This window comes from Lissotriton helveticus, chromosome 5_1 (genome assembly GCF_964261635.1).
Source record: "Lissotriton helveticus chromosome 5_1, aLisHel1.1, whole genome shotgun sequence".
NCBI classification, from domain to species: Eukaryota; Metazoa; Chordata; class Amphibia; order Caudata; family Salamandridae; genus Lissotriton; species Lissotriton helveticus.
This window is the reverse complement of record NC_136065.1, coordinates 2037415041-2037435332: the sequence shown is the minus strand read 5'-3', so window position 1 is coordinate 2037435332 and position 20292 is coordinate 2037415041. Positions and strand designations below refer to the sequence as shown.

The window sequence follows — 20292 nt, the reverse complement described above, 5'->3', positions numbered from 1 at the left end:
GGTGTGGTTGTGCAACCTCACTGTGTGATAAATTGACCAACCCTGTCTTGGGTCGAGTCAAGCTAATTTGTTCAACCTTAGCTCAGCCCTCAGTAACTGAGGCTGTGAGCAGTCAGGCTTAAACAGAGGAACTAGTGTAAAGCATTTTAGCTGCAACAAAACATTTTTATTAGAATTCAACGCGATACTAAAAAAATCTGACATAAGTTTATAAAACTTGACTGTATTTCTTTGAATTTATAGACACCAAAACGAAAAAGATCTACCAGAGAGTTCTGGAGATACAAATACTTTAAGAAGCAGTAAATCATAGCTTTTTCAAGAAACTTCATAGCAATGTGGAATGCAGTTATTTAGAGTTACTTTGGGTGACCGTCTCCAGCAGGGAGCAGGTCAGGGGGATCAATTAGGTCCAACCGGACAGTTACCTCAAAGAAGAGAAGTCTTCAGTGCAGTTCCAGAATCCATAGAAAGTTTCCATAAAATCAAATTAAATGGTCCTGATGCAAGGGATACAGTAGGATGAAGATGCTCAAGGATGCTGTAGGTGATACTCTGGTTGACTGGGGTTTTTCTGCGCCACCCCACGAACACAGTGGGGTGTCTTTGGCCACAGGGGTCGACGTCCCTCATAGTTCAGATGAAGTCCAGCACTGACACATGCCACTCCTCTGCTGGTCTCTGGCTACAACGGTTCAGTAGTTTCCTTTTTTTCATGATAGCTTGCCCTCTGGGTGGCCAAACTGCAATCCAATGTCTCTTCCAGGTCCAGCAGATACAGGCGCACCTTTTAAGCATCAGAACTCGGTCCCCCTAGGACCGACAGTCCGGTGATCAGAAATACCAACTTGCCCTGGCAGGCTTTCTCAGCTTTTGTGGCCCTATGCGGTACCAGAAAGTGACTCATGGAGATCACATTCTTCTAGCTGGGGCTGGGGGATCACTTTTCCACAAACCAGGCACCACAGGCACAGTCCTTTCTTCACTAGCCCAAGGAGCAGCAGGTGAAGTTCAATCTTCTGTGCAGCCTCTCTATGCTGGTTCCAAGGTCAGCAGGGCAGTTCTTCTTCGGTTTTCTTCTTCAGTTCTTACATGATCTGCTTATTATTTGCAAAGCTGATAGGTCAAGCTTTCAGTAATGTGAGTCCTATTGCATTCTAAATGCATGTTAAAACTTGATCTTACCTCTCGGATCACATGACATTCTTCAACAGTAGACCAGTGGCCTGTAGAAAAGGGCCTAAATGTACCCCCTCCAGATAACAGCATGGATGGATGCTGCATTTGTGCTCAGAGGGTGGGGGGAGAGATCAAAAAATTATTTAATTGCAATGGACTGTCGTTTCATTTATTTCACATTTTTGTGTCAACAGGCTGTGGCCTTAGAATAGCTAGCCCATCAATAGTTTCAAGCTAGCAGCAATGACTTGGGGGTGGGTGAGGGTGTGTGAGGGAGGAGTCAGAGCTAGCCAACCAAAAGAAACAATGGTGATGTCCGGTGGGAGGGAACCAATCACCGAAACGACAGGCAGATGCACAATATTAACCAACCAGAGAAAAGAAATGTTAAAAAGCAGTCCAACTAATCAACCAAAAAGTGGAAGGCATGTCCAAAGTCCCCTAGTATATAGCACATATACCGAATAAAGCATGCCTCGCAGAGCAGGTCATGAGCTGCCCAGGTGCGAACTAAAATGGTGTATCAGGTACGTGGATGGCCCCAAGAAATATGATACATAATGAGCACCCTGGTGTTGTGTGGCGTTTTAGGCTCCGAGTGAATTTTCTGGATTCATGACTCTATATAGGTACAATTCACATTGCCCTAATATGGGCATAGAAATCAATCCCTTATTTAGACATAGCCCATGCAAACCAAATACAGGCATGGCTACTTCCACCCGTACCAAACGTCACAACGATTTCTTGGAAAATCGGCTTAAGCTGTTAGGGACCTTTCCTTGCTTGAATATTGATTTTTCCAAGAACTCATGTACTTTACAAAGAACTACTATTCCCTTGGGGTTCTTTCCTGACGTTATTATGCCCGACTTTACGTCAAACTAGACACCTTCACGGTATAAATATGCCTACACTTGCTCTAGCAAGACATGGTGGTTCAGAGCAGTTCGACTATCTACTTGCCCGACGCAGCTCGCTACAGCAAGTGCCGAAGGAAGTCGACCATCCAGTTGACGCACTGATCGAGAAGCTGCATTTCTCTCGGCGAGAATCCAGCTCCAGTGTTTCCAAGCTCCCCTTGCGGGGTGTTGGGAAATCGAGTCCAGAGACTGAGATTCCAGACCTCCTTCACTCTAAACTAAGGTGTGGAGCTGATTGGAACCCAGAGAAATCTTGGATAGATTCTTGGAAAAGAAAACTAAAACCTATGCTACACAATACTTACTTCTTCCCGCGTACTAGACTTAGGTTAGGTACATTGGGGTAGGCGCATTTTAGAAGTACCAGTTGAGTATTTTTAGCCATTGTTATTTATGTATGTATTTATATATGGTTTAGAAACCATGCAATGCTCTTACAGTATTATTTTATAATATTATTCTCGCTGTACGCATTATACTTTGCAGTCTGCATTACGATTGGAGCAGTTCACTTTTCTTGCATGAGAAAGAAGACTGTTCAATAAAACCTTTTATTGAAAATGCCCATCTCTCTATTTCTCTGCACCTCTGTAGAAAAGAAGCATGCACGAGTGACTTAGTGAAATACGTATCTATTGTTTCTACGACTCTAGAGATACATTTCTTATTCTTGGGAAACAAAGTTGTCATGTTTATGCAGTTGTCAGAAACTAATCCCTTCTTGTGAATTCGAGAAAGTTTCTAGTGACCTCTGAGCTAGCTGGCACTCACTATTAAGTTTCATATATTCGATAGAGACCTAGTCGACCTCAGTCCTACGTCTAATCGATAGGATATATTATTCCAATGCGCAGAGCCTATTGGGGCTATAGGAACTACACTACATGGTGCCCAACGTTTGGTAAGGCACTAATTTCCACCTAAAGCTAAGAAAATTTGATGTAACTGAGCAACCACAAGAACTAGCCAGAATAATCGAGAAATCCTTTGAAGAACTATGTATAGACAGTTTGGGTGGTAAACCAGTGAAACTCCAACTGACTGAAAGTCCTGAAAACGTCTTTATTAAAACACTCTCACTCTTCCTAAAAAGAAGTGGGAGAACACTAAACAAACTTCTAATGAGAAGTTTTCTCAATCCTATGGTAGGTCTCCTCAAAAGGAGCCCTCTGAAAGGAGGTATAACCTCAGGAATAGGGATAATTTGAGAAAACCTGATAGATATCAAGATACTGATACACGTCCTCTGGTACCTTCCAGACTTCATCACAGAAATCCGAAAGAAGAGGACAGTCAGAACGAAAGGAAGAATGTGTGAAGTCCAAAGACGATCAGTACGTTCCAAAAAATAAGAAAACCCAATTCACCAAAAAGAAAGTAAAAGTCTAAAAATCAGACATGCAGAGGATCTTGAGGACACAACTCAAGAATGGGGAGTGGGCTCAGACAACGTTGGACAGCGCAGCAGAAGTAACCGTAGCTCGCAAGATCTTGAAGGATCATCTGGAGACAGTGGACCTGAATGAGTACATCTAAGTTGAAACTGCTGATATTATGGGGACACAGCGTCAATTCTGACATCTTCCCCAGGGATTCAAGAATAGTCCAGGGTTATTTTCAGCCAGAGTAACAGAGTTACTACAAACGTATGATGATGAAGCATTATCATATGTCGATGACATCTATCTAACAGACGATGACTTGGATAGGCACTTGAACACGGAGAACACCATAATATTGGGCTTTGCCTCTGAAGGGTACAAATTCAATTTTAAGAAATCAAGAATTGCCTACCTCAACGTCCTTTTCCTAGGATATGAATTATCAAGCGAAGGCAAAAGCCTGGCAGCAAACTTTCTAGAGAATGTGCGCTGCTCCAACCTCCAAAAACGCTGAAAAACGTAGTCAATTCTAGGTTTCCTAAATTTAGAAAGAACTTACATTCTAAATTACGCAGAAAAGGTTAAACCTCTCTACGAAGTAATCAGACCTGATTTCAAAACAGTTAGTTGGACTCAAAAACACCAAGAAATAATGCGTTCAGTGCAAACAGACATGTTAGCAACAACGCATTTACAAACACGTGTAAACGTACGCAAAGTAGTGATCCAAATCATTCCAGGAAGATGCGGATTCACGTACTTAACCTGTAACCACTTGGATGCTAATGACAAGGGTAACTCGTCATGGACTGCCCATTCATTTCAATGGAAATTACAGTAAAATCCTTGAAGTGCCTTAGCACTAAAGGAGTTTAATGAAGGGGAAAAAGTATCAATAGCTTACAAATCGCACTTATACACACAAGCCAAAATGAAATTCACTTCTACAGAAAAGATTCTGACAGCGATTCAAACTGCAGTAGCAAAAGAGAGAGCCCTCGCACAGGTTAAGCGCATAATGGTCGTTACTCCTGTACCTGCCTTAGAGGCAGTGACAAAAGCGAGCATTCCAGATGCAAAGGCTTTACATCGAGATGGATACAATGGGTTAATTCTCTTGCTGCAACAGACGTTGAATATGTTTTTGACCCCTATTTGAAAACACAAGAATTTCTACAATACGAACAAGAATGTCCTCTGTCCACTGAGATTTTGCCTCTGGAACAGTACGGATGTATAATTTATACAGACGGATCAGCACAACCTGCAGTTGGGGGTAAACAGCTTGTAGTGCTGGGTGCCCGATCGTTAAAGGTCACTGGCGCGATAGTACATTCTGACCTATGGTCACAAAAACGAAATCTCTTGGAGATTGTACAGCTCAGCGAGCTGAACTACACGCATTCAATATGGCGCTTGAAAATAGTGATCGCGAATTCCCCACACTCATAGTGTGCGATTCTTATTATTGCGTTCAATCTTATAATGAATACTTGCGGAGCTGGATTGAAAACGGCTTCAAAGATGCAAAAGGTGGCACAATCAAGCATAAGTTGCTTTGGGAACAAGTAGTTCAGTTCCGAAAAGAACTAAAAGAAGCTCACGTGATCCATACACTGAGTCATCAACGTGATGGTGTTCACGTTGCAGGAAATTCATTGGCTGATGAAGCCGCGAAAGCAGCTGTGCAAATGGCTTCCGTAGCTGCAATCACTCATTCAAAAACGAAAATAGACGGCAAAATAATGCAAGCTTTTAATGCTTCAAGCAAAGACAGTGGTAAAACATTACCAAAAGGCTTTCCACTGAAATATACATACATAACTGATGCAAATATTGTTCCTTTTGCTTGAATCCCTGGAGTGGGGGGTAGAGTAATTCCAAACATGGAACATAGATTAGGACTCATTTTAGCAGCACATGAAGGGCTCACCACGGCACACGCAGGTGTTTCTGCTACAGTATCATTATTAAAATAGCAAAACTGGTGGCCACGCATAAGGAAAAAAAAAAAACAGAAACTATGTTTTGGAATGTGAAATCTGCCAAAAAATGAAAGTCTCAACTGTGAAACGTCCTGCGCAGACACCCCTGTTAATTTCAGAAAAACCATTAGCTTGTGTTTACCTGGACCACTGAGGTCCCTTACAGAGGGACGGTAACTATAAATATATCATGGTTGCAGTGGATTCGTACTCAAGATTCATTTGGATGTGGCCCCAGCGCTCGGCTGATGCCCGAACTGTTATAAAAGATTTGTGAGTCTTTATCAGCACATACGCAGTCGGCACGCTATATTCTGACCAGGGTCCTGCGTTTAGCTCAAAATCTTACAACGAGGCCATGGCCAATCTGGGTGCTGCGTAGCGGTACTCTAGTCCATTCCATCCTGAGGGAAATTCGGTTGTGGAGAGAAAAAACCGGAACATAAAGCAATCTATAACAGCTAGGTACTAGGCTCGGGTGATAGGCGGGTCAAACATCTAATAAGTGTCCAACATAGTCTTAACAATCTGCCAAGAAGTTCTCTAGGGGGAATCACTCCATATGAAATCCTTTTTGGAACTAGAATGATTGTCCAGGACCATTATCGTCACACTTCAGTCGTAGAACAAAAACCTTTTGATATCAAAGACCGTTTGGCTGTTTTACAGGACTTAAATGAAACAAGAAAAAGTCAAAGTAACACATTGCAGAAGCTAACGGCCACTGAAGAGAAAGCACCCGTCCCAGCAAGGCCTGCCTGGATTCCAAAGATTGGGGATCTAGTCAGAGAAAAGATCGCAGACAAGAAGGAATTTGGGACTTCATACAGAGACAACCAGTACCTCTGCTAGCAATCCACGGATCAAGAACAGTGTTACTGCCGCCCCTTGCTGGAAGAAAGGAGAAAAGGTTTGTATCCATCGACCTGGTAAAACCACATCATGTGGCCAATTATAAGTAGTAGGCCAAGTGGACTCGAAAGATGTAGCAGACACCCAAATCTGGCTACAATCCAAGAGGTTCAAACTGAGAGACTGATAACATTTGAAGACTCTGCAGTACAGAATAAAGGACTATGTAATAAAGCCATGGAACTTGTACCTCTTGAGACCCAAATACCAGTTCGTCAAGAAACTCCTGTCTACAATGACATATCATCCGAGTATACTAATATGACAAGTGATCAAGTGGTTCCAGCGATTTCATCGAATCCTGAAGCAATCCTTACAATTGACCGAACTGCCTCTGGCTATTTTATTAACTTTGATACGTTTTCCGAGGATCCAAGTGAACCTGAAACAACGCCAGCTAAAGAAAATGTTAAAGAACAAGCAACGGAACTCTTTGCACCAACTGGAAAAAACATATCTGGCTTCACCGTGGGTTGAAGTATGAATTGTCTGAGGTGTACTTTTCTTCTATTTTGGTTGACTCTAGTATTTACCTTGGGAATGCTGATCAATGGAAAATACAGTACAAAGGGCCCAGTAAGTAAGAACATCAACTTACTCCTCAAGCCACACAAATCATCCCATCATGAACAAAAAGACTTGTCAGCAGTGAACATCACAGCCGTTCCTATACCAGGTGGTATAGCTTGGGACAGAACAGAATATGACATTCTCGGTCCGGCGGAGCTGTTAAAGATTCAACATCAATTCAAGGTTACCTCGAGTGACTTTGTTTCACCCACCACCTTTTCCGAATATTTGGACTTTGAGACTTTTAATAATATGATGTCAGACTTAGAAATGTCTGCAAAATGTACAAATCATGAAAACTTAGAAGGTTCATCAGATTATGAACAAATGTACTGTTATAATCACTATGGTCATCATTCCTTGCATAAATCTGCAAATCCTAGAAATGTATTTACTTATAACCAATGGGAACATTGTCCGACGCCACCAAAGGGTGGCTCAAAAACATTTTATGACAAATTTCCATACTTTTCAGGTTTCAATGTTTCAAATCCAGAAACATTTTACTTAAAAAATGTTAATAGAACGGGAATAAAAAGTATGTTGACGAATACAAAGCAAATGTATTCTGCGGCCTTTTATGCTCAGCTGTCTACATTAGGTTTTGACTTTTGGAAAGACACCATTGCGACAAAAGACTGGCAGGTGCAGGGCTTAGAAGCTTTATTTAGGGCCTGCATTATCCCAGAACAATTAATGTTTTTGAATGACACTGTTGAACTGACATCTTGTCTTGGATTAGCTAAGATAAAAGATTTAAACAAACCGTCAATACCTACACCTACACCTGATAGCAGTAACACTTCAGAGGGGGTGGTCGGCGTAAAAACTATTTTACTTGACAACAGAACAGATCCTGATTGGAATTTTTTTTTAATCTAGCCCACAAACACAAACAACTGTCAAGATTCATTCAGCCACTGGAAGGCTTGTAGAGGATTCAATAGAAAGCTCAGTTGCGCATTAATTAACTGTAGGTCCCTTAGGAAGCACAGATTGGAAGTGTGGGATCTACTTGAAGACTGCAAATTAGATATCCTTTTCGTCACCAAAACTTGGTTGGACGAGGATTCGTCCCCCGAAGTGCTGGAAGCACTCCCTCCAGATTATGGCATTCGCAGGTTAGATAGACCATGCGGGAGGGGAGGAGGGATCGCGGTAATTCATAAGCACGAGATTGAATGCACTTTGGAGACCATTTTGATATCTGATAGTGAGGCGGGGACCTTTCTATATCCGTTTCTAATAATTATATAATTAAAGGCCTCCTAGTATATAGACCCCCTGGTAGTAATAGTCAGTTTGCTGTCAGTCTGATACAGAACATACTATCCCCAGCCTTGCGCTATGAGAAATTCCTGCTGTTAGGTGATTTCAACTTTCATTTTAACGATGCCTTGAACATTTCGGCCCAAGAGGTCCGTAATGAATTATTAACTTTGCAATTAGCTCTTAAATCTGATTTACCCACACACAGACTTGGACATACGTTAGATGCCATTTTCTGTAATTGGGACTCCCTCACAGTTGATCCCCCAGAACCAATGGTCTGGACTGATCACTTTCTGGTGCCATTTCAGATCAATTACTCCCCGGGAACTATCCAAGGGACAGGGGACGGTATTCTTAAGAAACAGAGGCGATGGGCTAAGTTTTCCCCTGCAGATTTTAAGGCCCGCTTGGTGCAGGGGGGACCACCGGAAGGCCTGCGCATAATAATTGATGGGGCCTGTGAAACACTTGATCGACGCATCTACGCTGCTTTGGATGAAACAGCCCCATGGTCTAATAGGGGACCCATGCGGCGTACCAAATCCGCAGTGTGGTTTAATGAGAATCTAAAAAGGGCTAAAACTGTCTGCAAACGGTATGAGAGAACTTGGAGACAGGGGTACTTGTCAGACCATGAGAGGGCATATAAGCTGAATCTTAGAAAGTATCATGCACTGATAAGGAAAACCCGTGCAGCTTATTATACTGAAAGGATTACCAAGGCTGATTGTTCCGCCAAATAACTTTTTGTTGTATATAAGGAGTTATCCTCCTTGGCTGGTCTGGAAGAACGAGTGGCGACCTCTGTGCAATCTTGCAATCAGATAGCTGATTACTTCTACAATAAGGTGCAGGATATCTATTCCGTCTTTCCCAACACGGCCAGAGTTTGTTCAAATGGCCAAACACCGGCGGATGAGGGACCTCTGTCCACGGATAAGCTGTGTGCTTTTGTAGCCCCGGACATTGCCGAGCTATTAGGAGTGGCCGGAAGTGTAAAATCAGGCTTTCCTAGAGATCCGGCCCCAGCCAAAATTTTGAGAGGCAATATGGAGGCATTAGCACCGTATGTCAGGTATCTCTTGACACTGTCGTTCGATTCTGGTAGGGTTCCATCGGTGTGGAAACAGGCAGTGGTACTCCCACTCAGGCGGGCTTCCCCGCTCTCCATTCCACGGAGTCAGCACTACTCTACTCCACGGAGATGCTGCGGAAGCATGTGGATGAAGGTCAAACTGCGGCACTGATTCTTTTGGCTCTCAGTGCCGCGTTTGACACAGTGGCACATCACACTCTGCTTCAACGCCTGAGGGAGGGGGGAGTCGCTGGCAAAGCGTGGCAATGGCTGAAGTCCTTTCTCCTTGGACGCAGTTTCTGCGTGGAGCAGGGGCCCCATAGGTCTAGGGCTATTGCCCTTACCCAGGGAGTCCCGCAAGGCTCCAGCCTGAGCCCCACCTTATTCAACCTCTATGTTGCTCCAGTGGCATTAATCACGGAGAAACATGGGGTTGCTGTGGTGACTTATGCCGACGATACTCAGCTGGTTGTAGCTCTTTCACAGCCAGCTGAGCAGGCAGCTAGTCAGTTTGCATCCTGCCTCCAGGACCTGGCCAATTGGATGTCGAATAACTGTCTCAGATTAAACGGAGACAAGACGGAGGTGCTTATTGTAGGCAAGTCTCCGTCTGTTTGGACATCCGCATGGTGGCCCCAGAATTTGGGCCCTTTACCCCAACCTAAAGATCAGGTCAAGAACTTGGGTATTTGGATGGACTCGAAACTATCCTTCGAGCATCATACTAGACGCGTAGCCGGTACTTGCTTTAGCATTCTCCGCTGTTTGAGAAAGACGCTCGATCTGCTCCCGGTGTCAGCGAGGAGGGCCCTGGTCCATGCCCTGGTTACTTCCAGGCTGGACTACGGGAACGCCTTATATTTGGGAGCTAATGCGAGATGTCTCCAAAGATTGCAACATATCCTAAATGCTGCTGCACGCCTAGTATTGATGCTACCTAAAAGATCCTCCTCCAAAAAGGCCTTGGGGACGTTGCATTGGTTGCCGATCAAAGAGTGTGTCCAATTTAAAATCTTGTGTATAGGCCATCGGATCGCTCATGGGAAGGCCCCAAGCTTCCTGCCGAATCTGCTCACACTGTATACACCTACAAGGCCGCTCCTGTCCGAGGGCACTGGGCTAATGTGTATCCCTAAGACCAGCAGGGCCAGGATGGGCGGCAGATCCTTCCGCCTTTTGGCGGCCCGGAGCTGGAATACTCTCCCTCTCAGACTCCGATGGAGCCGTCGGGAAAAGTTTTCCGCAAGGAACTCAAAACACACTTGTTCCCAAAATATTAAGCTGCATTAGTTGCGTGAGCTATATTAGGGATCATTTAGGCCACTGAATAGCGCGGGGACACACTGGTTAGTGTAACCAGGCGCTCTACAAACTCAGTATATATATATATATATATATATATATATATATATATATATATATATATATATATATATATATATATATATATATATATATACATATATATATATACATATATATATATACATATATATATATACATATATATATATACATATATATATATATATATATATATATATATATATATATATATATATAAGCTAGATTCCTGAATAAGACACAAGGGTTCACATTCACTAGGCCAGATCCAAGATATGTCCAGAGACAACATCCAGGGAAAGTCACATCACACAGTGTGGGAAAACTGTGCCATGAGTGGCTACTAAAATCTACACTAAAGGAAGTAAAACAACACTTATCTTTACTTACGATGACGTTGATTTAAGGGACTTCTTACAAGGACCTGCAAAACTGCGTCATAAACATTTTATATACGCCGGTATTGATGCCATTTATAATGAAGCATGGAAAACAACGCAAGCAGAGACTGCAGAATGAATACGAGAAATTGATTAGATTAATTTAGAGAAATCTCTCTCTGTAGTTGACAATAGGTTAACAACTCTGTCATCCACAATATGTTCTTTGGACAGCATAGTATCCTCTGCCATTGACATAATGGAACACAATTGCGTTCTATAATGCTTTTGGGCTGGACGTTACAAAACCTTCGTTCTGGCTATGTGCCATGGCGTCGAATCAACACCACGTCATTGTTTTCTGAATTTAACCTTACAGACACTTTGGCACAGAGGGGAGCAGACTAAACGGTCCTGAGCATTGAAAAACTGGAAAGATTACCATTAACTGTTTCTGAGAAACCAGCAACAGAATGGATAATTCATGGTACAATCACTCTGCCTGTTACGATTTTCCATTTTCAGTATTGTTTAAAACATATACCAGCAGGTGTATATGAAAGGTTGGGTAAAGAATACATCAAGACATCCTGGGATTTACCTTATCTGCACAAATGTTGGAGTGGGGGAAAAGAAGTGTTTCTTAGTGGTACGAATTGCGAAAATGCACTAAGCGGTTCACTCTTATGTCAGGGTATTAATTTACATGGGGCCTGCGATGGTTCCTTAAACAACTTATTTATTTATTTATTTATTAAGAGTTTTGTATAGCGCGAACAAGACCCTTGGGTATCAGAGCGCTTCACATTACATGAGGTAGTTATAGTCCTGCATTGTTGTAGTAACTTTCACAATATTATGAGGTAGGTACATATATGGCACATAGAGTGAAAATATCAATACAAATTTCTACAAAGAATATCAACATATAGTATGACCAAGGTTTAGTACATAGCAAAATATAATGTGTGACAGAATCAATCGAATCAATCGATCCTAAGAGTCTATTTCCTGTGTATGTTTCAGTTCCAGTCATTGAACATGAATTCTGACTTCCCGCGTCTTGTCTATGGAAGGAATTTACTCATTAGGAAGATCTTAGTTTCCCTCTTAAAGGATGCTGTGTTTTCAATCTTTTTAATGTTTGAAGGAAGTGAATTCCAGATTCTAGGGGCTGCTCCTGAGAAAGCTCTGTCGTAAGTTTTCTTCTTCCAGGAGATGGCTGGTCTCAACATCAGCTCTTTTGTGCTCCTGGCTGGTCTGTTCCCTCCAGATAATTTAATTTTCTGAGCAAGGTAGCTGGGTGTATTGTGGTGGAGCGCCTTGTGTGTTATGCATGCCATTTTTAGCTGGATTCTGGCTTCGTACGGTAGCCAGTTTAATGCCTTCAAGTGTGGCGAAATATGGTCAAATTTCCTTGATCCGGTGATCAGTCTTGCAGCTGCATTGAGACATGCCTTCAGAGGTGCTGTTGAAATTCTGGTGGCCCTGCTAGCGCTGTACATCCATATTCAATCCTCGGGATAACTAGAGACTGAACTGCCAGTTTGAGGTCTGCTTTGGATATGAATGGTTTCACTTTTCTGATGTAGTTCAGATGGTAGCGGGCGCTTTTTGCCATTGAGTTGATATGGGCTTTCATGTTTAGTTTCTCATCTAGTGTGATTCCTAGTGATTTCGCTGAGCCAACTAGGGTAGGGGTGCAATTTAATGCTGTGATCATATTGGACAATTCCTTCACTTCTGTGTGTTTCTTTGGTGGAGATATTAGTAAGAATTCAGTTTTTTGTGCGTTTAGTTTCAGATGGTTGTCAGTTAGCCATTGTAATGCCAATTTTAAGGTCTCATTCATTCTCATGATGTCTTCCCTGGATGTGATCTTGATATAAATCTGGGTATCATCCGCGTACATGTCGTAGGAAATTTTTGACTTTTGAAGGATTTCAGTGAGAGGTTCGATGTAAAGGTTGAACAGTGATGGTGATAATGTAGAGCCTTGAGGGACTCCAATTGAGTTAGGGCATGCAAGTGAGAGTGATTGATTGACCAGGAATCTTTGCGTTCTATTCTGCAGGAATGATTCAAACCATTTTAGCACATTTCCAGCCATTCCCATCCTGTCATGAAGCCTGTTCAGTAATTTTTCATGATTTACCGTGTCGAATGCTGATGATAGGTCCAGAAGGAGAAGTAGACATGTTTGATTACGGTCTAGTGCCTGTAGTGCATCATCGACAATATGTAGGATCGCTGTTTCTGTGCTATGTCCTGTCCTGAATCCTGATTGGCAGTCGTCTAGTAGCGAGAAATTAACAATGTGTTGGCTTAGTTGCTTTTGTACGCATTTCTCTATTAGTTTGGCAAGTATAGGGATGTTGGTCACTGGGCGAAAGTTATTTGGATCTGCTGGGTCCGCTGTCGGTTTCTTGATGATGGGGACGACTTGACCTGTTTTTAGGCAATCTGGAAGGATCCCTTGTGATAGAGAGGCGTTTATTATTTTCGTCCAAATGGGAATCACAATATGGTTTATTTCTCTGACGCATTTTGAGGGTAATGGATCACTATAGCGGTTGTTAGGTTTGATGTCTGATAGTGTTTTGGCTATGGTATTTTGATCAAGTAGTTTGAAGTTAACCCATTGTGCTTTGCTTTTTGTCCTATCGTGGGTGTTTTCTACGGTGATATTGGGATTTTGTCTGTCCGTATTGCCAATGTTGTCAGCCTCTTTCCTGAGCTCTCTTTCCAACTTGTTGGCCTTCTCTGTGAAGAATGTTGAGAATTCTTCACAGCTTATTTGCGTTTTTGTGGTTTCTTGGCTGGTTTTAGCTAATTTATTGGATTGTTGTTTTAGAATCTCGAATAATTTCCGCGGTCTGTTTTTGGCATTATCTAGTTCAGATCTGATCAATTCTTTTTTGGAGTTTAGTATCTTTTTGTTGTATTCGCTTCTGATTCTTCTGAGTGATTTCAGTTCGGGCGATGATGGGTGTTGTCTCCATTTTCTTTCCGCTAGTCTTAGTTTCCTCCTTTCTTCATTCAGAGTTTCACTGAACCATGGGTTTTTCATCTTCTCTGTGACCCTTTTCAGTTTTAGTGGCATCGTAGTTTTGACTATATTTGTTACTGTTTTAGTGTAATGGTATGTAAGTTCCTCCACGCTCTGCAAGCTGTTTGGTGGAATCAGTTTCTTCTCACAGCTTTCTACTAGTAATGCTATATTCGGATCTTTAGTGTCTCGCATCCATTTCTTTTGTCTGGTAGGTTGTATGGTCTTGTTCTGTTTCAAATTGTTTATCAGGAAGGTTATGGCATGGTGATCTGACCAGTCGCACGGCTCAATTGATATAATTGAGGTATTGTTGGTTTTTGATATTATCCAGTCTAACGTGGCTCCTTTTTCGTGTGTTGTCTCTGTGCATGCTTGGTTAAGATTTAACTCCGTTAGAAGGTCTTTCAGAGCGTTGACCTGTTTGTCGTGGTTGTCATTCCAGTGTAAGTTAAAGTCCCCCAGGACAATGTTATTAGTTTCAGAATTGGCGTCGTTGGTGTTGATTTCCATTAACTTGTCTATGAGGGTAGTATTATTACCTGGAGGGTGGTAAAGTGCATGTAGATTGCATTTTTGATTATCTGCTGATCTAATCTTGAGATTTAGGTGTTCACAGGATTCGAGAGGTTCTGATGGAATTTGTTTGACTTCTATTTCAGATCGGTAAATGCAGGCAACCCCACCCCCTGTCTTTTTTGGTCTATCGAGTCTCACAATACTATACTGTGGGGGTACTAGTAGGTCCATACAAGGAGACGAGGATTCCGATAGCCACGTTTCCGTCAGGATTGTCACATCAATTTCTTTGTTCATGATGGGATCAGCTATGTCTGATGCATGTTTTGCTGCCGACCTACAGTTAAGGAGTAGGCATTTTAGAGGTTTCCTTGCGTTCCTTGTGTTCATGTTCTGTGAGTCCGCGATTAGTTGGACTTGTTGTAGGTTGTTAAGATTGGTTTTCCTTTCATTTTGTCTTGATGTTCTGTTAGCATCGATCTGGACTGTTCTGATTTTTTCCCCTCTAGCTAGGTCAGTATACTCATATTCCCGAAGTAAGGATAGTGTTTCTTCTTCCGTTGGATGATTGAGGTTCCTGTCAGGTCGATTTTGCCTGTTTGATAGGGGCAATGCCATCTTATTTCCTTCTTTTTGAGAATTAAGTAAAACTTCTCGGATGTGCTCGACTTTGTTGTGGGTGCTAACTGTGATTTCAAGCATCTTTTTCATCTCTTGTACCGTGCTTAGAATACTGTCCACTTGTATTTGAAGCTCTTTGATTATTCTTCGAGTTTGGAATGAGGTATTAAGTGCGTTCATCTTCCTCTTTCTATAACCTTGTTTTGCGTTCCCTCGTTTGAGTGGTAGTCCGCTCCGTCTCTATTCATGTCTTGGACAGCCGTGTTGTCTTCTATATCATCATTAGTTTGGTAGTCTGCTCCGCCTCTGTCCATGTCGTGTACAGCCATTTTGTCGTCTATATCAGTAGTTTCAATGTTCTCATTTGGTGTCCTACTCTTCGGCGATGACCTGTCTATGATGATAGATGTCGATTCTTCCCTCTGAGAGGGTTTCAGGATGGCATTCGTATCCACTTCAATTCTTCCTGTGTCCTTTCTGGTCTTGTGAAGTTGAGTTGAATCTTCCATCTGCGAGATTTCCCTGGCTATGTTTGCACATTGTGTGTCCAATTTGGTTTTTACTTTGTCATTCCTCAGTTGAGATCTTCTTATTCCGATTATGTCACCTTGATTTGTTGGAAGTATTTGATCCTGTCTGGTATGCGGTCTGAATTGGTAGCTCTGTGATGGTCTATGGTCTTATCTTGTGTGGTCAAGTGTGTTTGGGATCTTGCCTTTATTACACATCCTTTTAAGGTTGAGAACAGGTTGTCAAATTTGTTTAATTCGCTGTCAGCTGCTTGTATGAGCACTATACCGTTCTTATATATCGTTATGCATAGGTCCGCTCTACATCTTGGTGATGGTTGGCTCATAACTTATCCTGCCACCTGCAAGGTTCTCCGGCTGCAGTGATAGATCCAATTTTTAGGCAGCTTTCTAATGGAAGGTACATTATGTTGAATGATCACAGCTGCTGTGGCATGTTGCCAGGAACCCCCTATGTCGTAAATGTGTCAGCCAGGGTCACATATGCAGTTAATTCCCTTTTTTCGCTTGCCTTGGTGTTTGAGCTTATTCAGAGTTCAAGATAGTATTCAGTCTATTATTGCGCTATGGCACTGAAGGCAGTTTGGAGGCAAATTGTATAGGTTCTTCTGCTGGCAGTAGTTTGTGGCCAGTTAATTGTTGAGAATTGCTGGGTCATTTATGTTTGCAAAACTTTTTATGTCAATATATACATCTTGTGGCAAGATGTTATGCAATCGGTGCATAGAATAAATATGGATATTCTTTTGTCCAGACTAAATTATTAATTCCAGGAGGTATTGTTGTTGATCTTTCCAGTGCGGAAATGAGTTCTAAAAGTCCTGTTTTGGGATTTTCTCAGGACAGTCCCTTTTGTAATTAATGTTGTCATGAACAATGCAGATTATAGGACTTTTGTTATGCTGTTAAACCTTCTTGGTCAGTGAGCTTTCTTTTTTCCCTTTGGGGGACAGGGGTTCATGTCTGTCCTCTGACAGATGGTTCTTCAAGGGCTTCAAACCTTTTTTTTCTCCTTCAACTGCTGATTCTCTAGGGCTTGTGGGGTTGTTTTAATGTATATGTCCTGTGACAGTGATCAGGGATTCTATTAAGAGCCAAGCCATTGTACTGCTATTCCTATGCACTTGGTTGGTGGTTCATTTGACCGGTTAGTTCCCTCAGAGAACTTTCATAGGATTAGTTTGCAGATCCTCCTCTAGTGGGGTATAGCTATGGCATTTAATTCAAAGTGAAGGAATCTGCGGCTAGATGTCTCTATCAGCTGTAAAAGTTACTTACCTTCAGTAACGCTATATCTGGTAGAGACACAGTCTAGCTGCAGATTCCTTGTGGCCCTGCCCATGCTCCCTGCTCTGCATATGATTCATGAGATAAGGGTTTTACCCTTTCAGTACTAATTTATATACCAGTGATCATTGACTCTTTCAATGTTTGGGTTAAACAAGCTGCTTGGCCTGACCACTAGCTTTTGTTTAGAGATTGCAATAGCATCCATTCCTGAATGCTCCGCAAGATCTACAGACGGATCCCGACAGATACAAGAAAGACAGTGAACCAGGCCCGCGTCTGAGAAGGGTGTCTAACACATATGATACCTTCATGTTTATACTGTATACATAAGAATAAACTAGAACTGAGAAACCAGTCCTAAGAAACACTTCCTCAATAATATTGAAGAATGGGGCACAACAAAAGGTGCAGTTCCAACTTACACATAAAATAAATCCCTGCCAACAACAGGCACATACGACACCTATGATACAAGACAATATATAGTTCAAGTTCAAGTTCAAGTTCTGCATTAATATAGCGCACTACTCACCCAGAGGGTCTCAAGGCACTTGGGGGAAGGAGGGTGCTCACTCATCGAATATCCAGGTTTTTAATTGTTTTCTGAATGAGAGGTGGTTCTGGGTAAGGCGGAGGTAGGCAGGGAGAGAGTTCCAGGTTTTGGCCGCTAAGTAGGAAAAGGATCTTCCACCCATGGTGGATCTATGGATACGTGGGATTACGGCGAGGGCTTGATTGGTCGATCGAAGTTGGCGGGTGGGGGTGTAAAAGGACAGGCGCGTGTTGAGGCATTCGGGTCCAAGGTCGTAGAGTGCCTTGTGCGCGTGTGTGAGGAGACGGAACGTTATTCTCTTGTTGACGGGGAGCCAGTGGAGTTCTTTCAGGTGACCGGAAATGTGAGCTTGGCGGGGGACGTCTAGAATGAGTCTAGCTGATGCGTTTTGGATGCGTTGGAGTTTTTTCTGTAGCTTTGCTATTGTTCCGGCGTACAGGGTGTTACCATAGTCCAGACGGCTTGTGACCAGAGCGTGAGTGACCGTCTTTCTCGTTTCGGTGGGGATCCAACTGAAGATTTTTTTAAGCATACGTAGGATGTTGAAACATGATGAAGAGACGGCGTTGACTTGTCTGGTCATCGAGAGGGAGGAGTCCAGGATGAAGCCCGGGTTACGTGCGTGGTCTGTGGGGGTGGGTGCGTTTCCCAGGGCTGGTGGCCACCATGAGTCATCCCAAGCGGAGGGTGAAGATCCTAGGATGAGGACTTCAGTTTTGTCAGAGTTCAGTTTAAGGCGGCTGTTCTTCATCCATTCGGCTACTTCCTTCATTCCTTCGTGTAGGTTGGTTTTGGCGGTGTTTGGGTCTTTGGTGAGGGAGAGGATCAGTTGGGTATCGTCTGCGTAGGAGATGATGTTGAGGTTGTGTTGTCGTGCGATGGAAGCGAGGGGGCTCATGTAAACGTTGAAGAGGGTGGGGCTGAGTGAGGAACCTTGAGGTACGCCGCAGATGACTTCAGTGGCTTCTGATCTGAAGTTGGGTAGGCGGACTCTTTGAGTTCTTCCGGCGAGGAACGAGGTGATCCAGTCCAGTGCTTTTCCTTGAATTCCAACATTGCTGAGGCGTTGTATAAGGGTGCTGTGACAGACTGTGTCGAAGGCTGCGGAGAGGTCAAGTAGGATGAGGGCAGCTGTTTCTCCGTTGTCCAGTAGTGTTCGAATGTCATCGGTTGCTGCGATGAGTGCGGTTTCGGTGCTGTGTTTGGCTCGGAACCCGGATTGTGATGGGTCGAGGGATTTGTTGGATTCGAGGAAGGCGGCAAGTTGATTGTTGATGGCTTTCTCCATGACTTTGGCGGGGAAAGGAAGGAGTGAGATGGGGCTGTAGTTCTTAAGGTCAGTGGGGTCAGCTGTGGGTTTTTTCAGGAGGGCGCTGAGTTCGGCATGTTTCCAGCTTTCCAGGAAGGTAGCGGAGTTGAGGGAGCAGTTGATGACGTTTCGGAGATGGGGTGCGATAATGGAGTCGGCTTTGTTGAAAATGTGGTGGGGACATGGGTCGGTAGGTGATCCAGAATGGATGGAGTTCATCAAGCGGATGGTGTCTTCAGTGGTGACTGGGGTCCAGGCGCAAAGGATGTTGGGGGAGTTTATCTTCGGTTGTGAGTGGGGTGGGATGATCTCCAGGCTTGTTTTCGAAGCTGTTGTGTATGTCTGCGATTTTGTTGTGAAAGAAAGAGGCTAGGAAATCGCAGAGGTCTTGGGAGGGAGTGATGTCGTTGGTGCCGGCGGTGGGGTTGGTGAATTCTTTGACGATGTTGAATAATTCTTTGCTGTTGTGGGAGTTGTTGTCAAGTCGGACCTTGAAAGCTGCTTTTTTGGTGGAGCGGATCAGTTGGTGGTGTTTGCGGATGGCGTTCTTGAACGTGGTTAGGTTTTCAGTGGTTGGGGTTTTTCTCCAGGATTTCTCGAGTGTGCGGCAGGACTTCTTGGATTGCTTGAGTTCATCGTTGAACCAAGGGGTTTTCTTGCTTCCTTGTTTGATTTGGTGTTTTTTCAAGGGTGCTAGTTCGTCAGCGCTGTGAGTGATCCATTGTGTGAGGTAGGTGGCTGAGATGTTTGGGTCCGATGATTTTGAGGGGGTGTTATGGAGAAGCGATGTGAAGAGCTGGTCCGTGGTAATTTTGTTCCATTTTCTGCGGGGAATTGGCTTTAGGTTGTTGTGGGTTGTGGTTTTCTTGTAGTTGAAGTGGACGCAGCTGTGGTCTGTCCAGTGTAGCGCTGAGGTGTGAGAGAAGGAGATGTGTTTGCTGGAGGTGAAGATTGGGTCGAGTGTGTGTCCGGCACAGTGCGTAGGGGTGTCAACAAGTTGTTTAAGTCCGAGATTGGGGAGGTTGTCCAAAAGGGTGGTGGTGTTGCTGTCGTTGGTCTTTTCCAAGTGGAAGTTAAAGTCTCCTAGTAGAATGTAGTTCTCGGAGGGGAGGGCGTGTGGGCTGATGAAGTCAGTGATATCTTCGCAGAATTGTGTGCGGGGTCCTGGTGGCCTGTAGATGAGGGTGCCTCTGAGAGTTGTCTTGGGGTCGGTGTGGATCTGGAAGTGAAGGTGTTCGGCGTTTGCGAGGGTGTCGTCGGAGCAGGTCGTGATGCGGATGGTGTTCTTATGGACGATGGCGATGCCTCCTCCTGTTTGGTTGCTGCGGTCCTTACGTATAATCTTGTATCCGTCAGGGATGGCTGTTGCGATGTCAGGCGCTGATGAGGCGTTCATCCA

The 20292-nt window shown here is 43.5% G+C and overlaps 1 protein-coding gene across 1 annotated transcript in view; it reads right to left on the bottom strand.

Moving 5' to 3' along the window:
* The window catches only part of LOC144756224 (complement C4-like), a 1111910-nt gene that overhangs the window by 224308 nt on the left and 867310 nt on the right, over nt 1–20292 (bottom strand). The gene's annotated exons all lie outside the window — the stretch shown is intronic.